This window comes from Mustela nivalis (genome assembly GCF_964662115.1).
Source record: "Mustela nivalis genome assembly, chromosome: 13".
NCBI classification, from domain to species: Eukaryota; Metazoa; Chordata; class Mammalia; order Carnivora; family Mustelidae; genus Mustela; species Mustela nivalis.
This window is the reverse complement of record NC_139032.1, coordinates 28949139-28957749: the sequence shown is the minus strand read 5'-3', so window position 1 is coordinate 28957749 and position 8611 is coordinate 28949139.

The following is an 8611-nucleotide window of genomic DNA, read 5'->3' as shown; positions in this document are numbered from 1 at the left end:
CTCTCTCTCTTTTTAATTAAGATTTTATTTATTCATTTGTGAAAGATAGAGAGAGAGACCATGAGGGGGTGGCGGGGGTGGAGGGAGGCAGAGGGAGCAGGAGAAGCAGAGGCCCCACTGAGCAGGGAGCCAGATATAGGGCTTGATCCCAGGACCCTGGGATCACAACCTGAGCCAAAGACTGATGCTTAACCGACTGAGCCACCCAGGCATCCCAAAACTCTCCATACTCATACCATATAATTTAGCAGTTAGGCTCCTTGATGTTTACTCAGAGGAGCTGAAAACTTACATCCACCCAAAAATCTACACAAGGACTTTATAGCAGCTTTATTCACAATTGTCAAAACTTGAAAGCAATCAAGATGTCTTTCTGTAGGTGAATGGGTAAATAAACTGTGCTACTTCCAGGCAATGCAATATTACTCAGCACTAAAAAGAAAAGAGCTATCAAGTAATGAAACGACATGGAGGAAACTTGTATGAATATTACTAAGTAAAGAAGCTGATCTGAAGAAGCTACATACTGTAGACTCCACTATGACATTCTGGAAAAGGCAAAACTATGGAGACACTAAAAAAGATCAGTTGTTGTCAGCAATGGGGTTAGGGAGAAGGATGAATAGGCAGAGCACAGAGGATTTTTAGGGTCGTGAGAATGCTCTATGTGATATTGTAATGACGGATATATGTCATTAAACATTTGTCCAAACCTAGGAAGTGTACAACCCCAAAATGAAACCTGATGTAAACTAAGTGATTATGTAGGTTCATCCTTAGTGACAAATGGTGAACGATGCTGGTAATGGGGTAGGCTAGGCATGTGTGGGGCATGAGGTATATGGGAAATTTCTATACCTTCCTGTCAATTGTGTTATGATCCTAAAACTGCTCTTAGAAATAGGCTTAACAAAAAAGGAAGGAATTTGATATGTGGGTCTGGAACTCTAAGGGGAGATCCAAGATGGAGATTGGATTTATTTACTTTTTTTTTTTTAAGATTTTATTTATTTATTTGACAGACAGAGATCACAAGTAGGCAGAGAGGCAGGCAGAGAGAGAGAGAGAGAGAGAGAGAGAGGAGGAAGCAGGCTCCCTGCAGAGCAGAGAGCCCAATGTGGGGCTCGATCCCAGGACCCTGGGATCATGACCTGAGCTGAAGGCAGAGGCTTTAACCCACTGAGCCACCCAGGCACCCCGGAGATTGGATTTAGAAACCATTAGAAAGCAGATGGTAATTAAAATCATGAGCTGGTCTTGGGAGACTACCCACTGAGAGGGTCCGTGAAGAACTCAAGAGGTAACAGGCAGAGCAGAAGAGTGTGACGAAGAAACCCAGACAGAGTGTTGCAAGAAAAAGGGAGCGGTCGGATACGTGTTCCTAAGAAGTCAAGAGGAGAACTGAGAATTATCTGTTAAGTTTAGCAACATGGAAGTCATCAGTGACCCTGGCAAGGGTTCTTTCTAAGAGCAAATGGAAGTGAAAGCTAACCTCCAGTAGGGTGATGAAATGAAGGGAGTTTTTATCCTCAATGACCCTTCTTCCATCTTCTCAGGAGCTTTGACTGTGAGACTGTAGCTGGAGACGAGTAAGAGGGTTAAGAGAAGAATTTTGAGGGATGCCTGACTGGCCCTGTCAGTAGAGCTTGTGACTCTTGAATTTGGTTTGGTGAGTGTGAGCTCCACATCGAGTGCAGAGATTACTAAAACAGAGAGAGAGAGAAGCAAGAGAGTTGAAAGTCCGAAAGAGCAAGAGAGAGAGAGAAGGATTTGGTTTCTGTTTAAGATATGAAGGATTTGAACATTTTTAATCGATAATGGGATGGATCCATTTGAGAGAGGGGTGGCTGAATGAGCCAGAAGGACACGGGGAAGGTGGGGCATTCTGCTGAGAAGGCAAGTGGATGGGCTCCAAGCTCAGATACGGGATTGGCTTTAGGAGAAGGGAAAGAGAATTAGTTGGGACCGATGTAGCTAGATTTCTAGCTGAGGCAGGAAAAGTTGAAGAGCTCCTACCTGAGGCTTTTAGTTAATCAGGGAAGGAGGAGGTGAGCAGCTGGAAGTTTTAGAATAAGAGAATGAATTGAGTAGAGAAACGTTCCGACAGTGTTGAGAACAAAGCACGACTTCATGAATTTGTGGAGGGCCCCATGTATCCAGTTAATGGGACTTTCTCTGGCAGTGTCTGGGGGTGGGAGCAGATGGTTGGGTACGTCTAGTGGGAGGTGATGGAAGCCAGAAGGGCAAGGCATTGAGACAATTGCTAAGAATGACATTGAACTGACGCCTTGTGGGATCTATGCTGGAAAAGGCAGGCTGGAACCAAGAAGGCATTGGATTAGAAAAAAGTAAATGATGACCACCAAAACCCAGGTCACTTGCTCTATGAACGTCCCCCTGGTTATCTTGGGGAGAAGTGATTTTTGCCTTCCTCCTGGTTCCTCAGGCAGCCATGGACATATCCTCCCTCACCCGGTGTTTGTATTTATGATGTATTTATGTATTTATGATGCTCAACAAAAACTTCGTTGAATCCACTATGTGCTGTCGAAGAATAAGACAGAGTATCAGAGCCATTGACAAATATAATGATAATAATAATAATGCTGTGATTTTTACTTGCCGGGTGAGGGAACACACAGTGAAGAAATTCACTGACATGTTTTCTGGGAGAAAGAAACTCAGGGTTTCCTAAAATGAATTAGAAAAAACAGGTTTCTTGGTGGCTATCCTAATTAAGGACTGACAACAGGCACCCTGGACAGGACGGTTTAGAAACAGTCCCATTGTTCTTTGTCACAAAAGAGTCTTTAAGTGGCTTCTGGGATGGGCCTAGCAACCAGTGTCCCTTTAGCCAGTTAGAACCGGTTGAGGTGAGGCAGCATTCACATTTGGCGTCTCCTCAGCGAGGGCTGCTCTGAGTGAACACATTTTCCTGTCAGGGTGCAGGGTCTTGTTCTATGCCCTGGGGAAGCAAGGCGGCTGGGGCTGGCGGGGGTGTTCCTAGCCTTCTTGGAGCTTATAGCCCAGTGTGGACAGCAGAAAAGTAACTGGGAAAGTAAAGAGCAGGGAGATGATGGGAGAAGGTCAGGGCAGCAGGAAGGCCTTGGGGGAGGCTAGCGGGCCTGACGCAGGGGACTGGCCCTCCAGAGACTTGTCTGGTGGCCAGAAATTACCAAGGACAAGTGAACTTGGGGGAGGTGGGTGGACTGTTTCGGTGAGGAAGCGGCTGGTGGCCCAGGCTTGAGGCTGGAGAGAGCCAGGCCTCACAGAAGACCTGGATTTGGCGATTCTGGAAGCCCGACAGGCCGAGTGTGGACTCGAGTCAATGCGTCGAAGTTAGAAACTTGCTCCCCTGCTTAAGGAACTGTGACCTTGGGAAAGCAACTTAACCTCTCCAGACCACAGCCTCCTCCTTTGTCAAAGGGCAATCACAGCTGCACTTATTCATAAGGGCACATGGGATCAAATGAGATAATTGGCTTAAAAGTGCACTTAGCATGATAGCAGCACGTGTAACAAGCACTCAACAAATATCAGCTGTTATTACTACTCAGGGTCAAAGAACGTAAGAGAAGTGAGGAACCTTGCAAAAACATCTAGTTGTACCACATTTTTCAAAGAGATTCAGTGACCTTCCTAAGGTTTGCAGGTTTCTAGAAGAGCGGGTCCGGGATCTGGGTGTTCACTTTCTCGGTCTTATCTGATGATAAAGAAACAATTGCGTTTAGTGCCTGGGTTCAAATCCGCAGTCTGCTAAAAGAGATTAAGTGACATTCCTCAGGTAGGCTGGTTTTCATCTGGGCCAGGCTTTCACCTAGTCCTGGCTTCTGGGTGTTTCTGTTTTGGGTCTTATCTGAGATTAAGAAGCAACCTGTCTAGTGCTGGGGTCCAGAGTCCCACACTGCTGCTGACTACTCTGTGGCGTTGGACACTCGAGTGAAGTTGTCTACCTTCTGCTACAAATGGGGTTGAACACCCCAGTAGGTTGTGGGCACCTACTGAGTGGATGAGTACCTGTGTACCCAAGTCACTGTAATTCCCCTTACACATCCAGACTCTTACGTAGCCAAAACCCGGGTGAAAAAGGAGCCTCACCCTGATCCTTTTCTTTTCAAGAAGGGATTAAGCTAGCCCGTGGGACACCAGCATGAAACCCGGCCAAGGTCACTTCCTTATGCCTGCTTTCTGACCTTTCCTCCCATTTGCTAAAATGAGAGGGCATCACAGGGCAGCCAGGTCTTGGATGACCCCCAGGTGACCATGGGAGGGTCCCAGGTCCCTTACATTTTTTGGTTCAGGGAGTCGCCTTAGAGAGTTTGTTCGTTGTCGTAGTTACTAATTCATGGTAGAGCATGACGTGGAGGAAAGGCAAAAGGGCGAGGGGGGCTGGGACACTGGGAGAGGGAGAAGAGGGCATTTCGGTAGAAAGGTGGGGTTTGGAGATGGGGGGTGGTAGATCTTCAATGCCCCACTCAAGAGTTGGGTGTTTCCCCCAGATCGTGGGGAGCCAGGAGAGGTTCTGGAGTTAGGGAGTAACAAAATCTAAGTGCCTTCAGGGGAGATAAGGCATTCAGGGCAGAGACGGGAGGTGAGAGAAAGGGGGCCCGGCAAGAAGTGGGGGGATGGGAGAGCTGTTTCAGAAGCAGAACCAATGTGACCTGATTGGGGGTGGGGCCCAGGCACGCAGCAGGGCCAAGGCTACACGGAGATGGCGGGCTGTGTGATGAGACAGGGGGCAACGTCGTCTTGCCCGAGTACTGTGTTTGGAGTCCCAGATTGATTCTCTGTAGTGTCTGAAGCATGGGGGCCTCTCGGTAGATTGGTACCCACCTGCGTCACAGTTCTCCCTGCACGTGGACGCCCCGTGGAGTCCAGCCCTCAGTAGAAACGGAACCCCTGTCCTGATTCCTTCCTCGCCAAGGTCTCCGCTGCCACTGGCCTGTAGAGATGCTCACCCAGAAGGTCATGGGAGCTCCGTTTTCTCTCGACTTCAATCTAGGAAAAGTGGTATCCCGTCCATGTCATTTGTCATAAAACTCAGATGGCCTTCATGGGACTCAGTGGTGCTTTCCAAACTCTCTGGGGGGAAGGACTAATTAAAAAAACAAAACAAAACAAAACAAAACAAAAACAAAACATTTCCAATCCACCATGGACCATTGTTTTTATAAAAATTAATTTCTAAAAAATGGAATAGAAAAGATGAAAAATACAGTTCCCAAAGATTTATTGTTTGAGTCAACAGGCATACATTTGTTCTGTCCAATTGCTATAGCTTTTTTTTTTTTCTTCTGTTCTGGTATTCTTCCTGGACAGGTGACTTTGCAGAGCAGAGTGCCAGTGGCCCGCAGCACAATCTGCAGACTCCTCGTTATCCTGTTCAAACCCTCTGTAGTTTCTGCCAACCTACTTTACAGGTTTGCCAGCTCTTGGTCTGTCATTGAAACACTCCAAGTTGTCAACCTGATTTGCTCACTGTCCCTCAACTCATCTTTGTCTTTCTCATGCTATTTTATGTTACCCTGGCCTCAGAATGTTCCATCTCAGCCACCGACCCTGAATACCCATCTAATTCCTAACAGCAGCCCCAGCAACCCTGTAGACTGAGCACCTACCAATTTCCAGGCACTACGCTTTTACTCACAATTGCATTGGCTTTGAATAACAGCTAAGTACTAACATTAGTAATGCCTTCTCTACATTAGAGCTGATCCCGTTACCGCTGTAACAATAATCATTGGCAGAGGAAAGGTCATCGATCTGGGCCAGTAAGAGCTCAATCCTGGGTTTTTGCTGGGACCAGGGGGAAGAGCCAAGCCAGTGGAACACAGGTCTGCAAATGCCTGTGGTCATACCTGCTCCTGAGAGAGGAGGGATGTCTGAAAGTGATGATGCACAGAGGAGAGGAAAGCCAAGAGATGTAGGGACAGCTCCAGTCCTCTGTGATTCTGGTGGATGCTGGGGTAGGCCACTTAGTTCTTCACTGAGAACAAAAGCCTTGTTCTCCAGCTGCTGGGACAATTGCCCTAGCAGAAGAGAGCCACCTATCCTGGGTCATGCCCCTTTCCAGGGCTGCCTGTAGCTAATGCCAGGTTGATATGGGGGTATGAAGGGTGACCCCCTTGCCCCAACTCAGGACAACTTTGAAGGGCCATCCTGGCTTAGAGCTCCCGGCAGGGCTGGGTAAGCTCTCTACTGCTATGGTGCCTCAGCTCAGCTTTCCCCTCTGCCCCTGCTGTAATAACCAGCCTGTTGCTAATATTGTCAGCAGGGGAAAGAAAATAGGATTAATTTCTCATATAAGAGAACAGACCCCTGGGGCATGGGGTGGGGCTGAAGGAGTAGAGAAGGAATCACAGAAATAGAACATGGTGTGGGAAGGAGCTCCAAGAAGTCAATGGGCCCAAAGCAGGACATACCCTATGAGGAACAGTTGAAGGAAGTGAAAATACTTACTGGAGACGGAAAGATTTACGAGGATTATGACGGCATTCTTCATCTTTGACAGGCAATCAAGTAGAGGCTGGATCAAACTCCAGCTGAGTTTCCCCCTTGAGCCCTGCAGTTCATTCCCATGCCTTTAGATCAGGTCATATCACTCCAGCTTAAAACCCTCCAGTACCTCCTCACCATACTATTTATGGAACACATGTGTCTTGTTAATGATCCGGAGGTCTTTCATTATCTGGTCCTCACTTCACTTTCTCCCCTCATCTTTTGTGGGTCTTCCCCTCATCCACCCTTCTAGCTGCACTGGCCATCTTCTTGCTATTCCTTGAATACACCAGCCCATTGCTTCCTCAGGGCCTTTGCACCTGCTGCTCTCTTTGCCTATACTTCTGCGAGTTCTTCACTCACCCCATTCCCTTTTTTCTTCAGTCTGGAAGGAAAGGTCAATTCCTAAGAAATATTCCCTTGACGAGTTCCTACCTTATTGCCCTGCCCAGGCAAAGTGGCCTATGCGTAAATCATCTGCTTGGCCTTGTAGGCTGCAGGCTTCCTATCGCTGGGTGGTGACAGGGGTCAATAACAGAGCCATACAGAGGTCTCCGGCATCTGTTCAATGTGTCCTCTGTGCCTGGCTTGGAAATGAGAGCTCTGCCCACATCATCTCATGGCGCACCCATGACACCCAGCTAGAATAATCATCTCACTATAGAGACAAACTGGAATTAGAGAGACTGGGTAACTGGCCTAGGTCTCTGGGCCAGTGAGGCTGGAGCTGGGAATCCAGCAAGCCTGTCTAACTCCAATCCTGAGCTCTTCCAAAGTTACCAGGGCTGCTTTCCGAGGGATTACACTTCAGGGAGACTGAACTGGGGGAGGCAGCATTCAGGGTCCTAGCTCGTCTGAGATCCTTAGGCGCTACATGTCTGACACATGAAAGGGCAAACTCTTGACTGGAGCTACTGTTACTGGTTTCTAGGCCACAGTAGCCGTCATTACATTTCAGATGTTATAGTTAAGGAAATATTTTGCTTCGGAGACTTTTGTCCTCAGTGAGGGTTTCCTTCACTATTCTAGTTTTTAACCCCTCGCCCCAATGTTCCCTGTCCCCACTTTCTATTTCATTTTCCTCTACAGCTCTTACAGCCCATCTAACATACAAATCTGCACTTGGTTTATTATTATTATTTTTTTATTGTCTCTGTTAAAATGTAAGGTCAAAGAAGGCAGGAGTTGTGTGTGTGTGTGTTTTAAGATTTTATTTACTTGACAGAGAGACAGCAACAGAGGGAACACAAGCAGGGGGAGTGGGAGAGGGAGAAGCAGGCTTCTGCTGAGCACGGAGTCAGTCCTACGTGGGGCTTGATCCCAGGATGCTGGGATCATGACCTGCTGAAGGCAGTCCACCCAAGGACTGAGCCACCCAGAGCCCCAAAGGCCATTTTATCTGTTTTGTTCAGGCTCTGTCCCTAGTGCAGCAGAGGACAGTGCCTGGCACATAGTAGGTCTTCAATAAATTTGGTTCCACGAATCATTGTATGCACCAGCTTAAGACAACGGTGTAGTGACTGTAAAGAGATCAGGATGTGGTCTACGGAGTCTCGGGTCTCAATGTGGCATTCTGGAGACAGTTCCCGGTCTCTGCGACTTTTTCTTTTTTTTCTTTTCTTTTTCTTTTCTTTTCTTTCTTTCTTTCTTTCTTTCTTTCTTTTTTTTTTTTTTTTTTTTTTTTTTTTTTGCCAAACACAGATACAGAAAACCGTGGTCTCCAATAGTTCTGGTTTTCTAGGAATCCTGAAAGGACGAGGCCTGAATGAAACTCCAGCTACGGGCCATCAGACCAGTGAGGCAGAGGAAAGCCACTTCTCCCGAGGTTGATAAGAAGAGCCCGGTGGCAGGCCACGCGGGTTGGCAGGGAGCAGAGAGCAGGGGTAGGCGGCGACGGGGCTTAGGGGTAGGCCGTGGGGACGGTGGTCGGCGGCTGGAAGCGCGAGCTCTGAGACCCCGGGGCGGGCTGGAGTGCGGGCCTCCCCAGTACCCCGCGCCGCGGGGAAACCTGCGGTAACCTGCCGAACTTCGGTCTTACAACTCGTGGCAAGGGGTGAGGGCCGGCCCTCCGAGGCGGGGTCCCGGCGGGCACTGAAGGAGGTCGTGCAGGTGA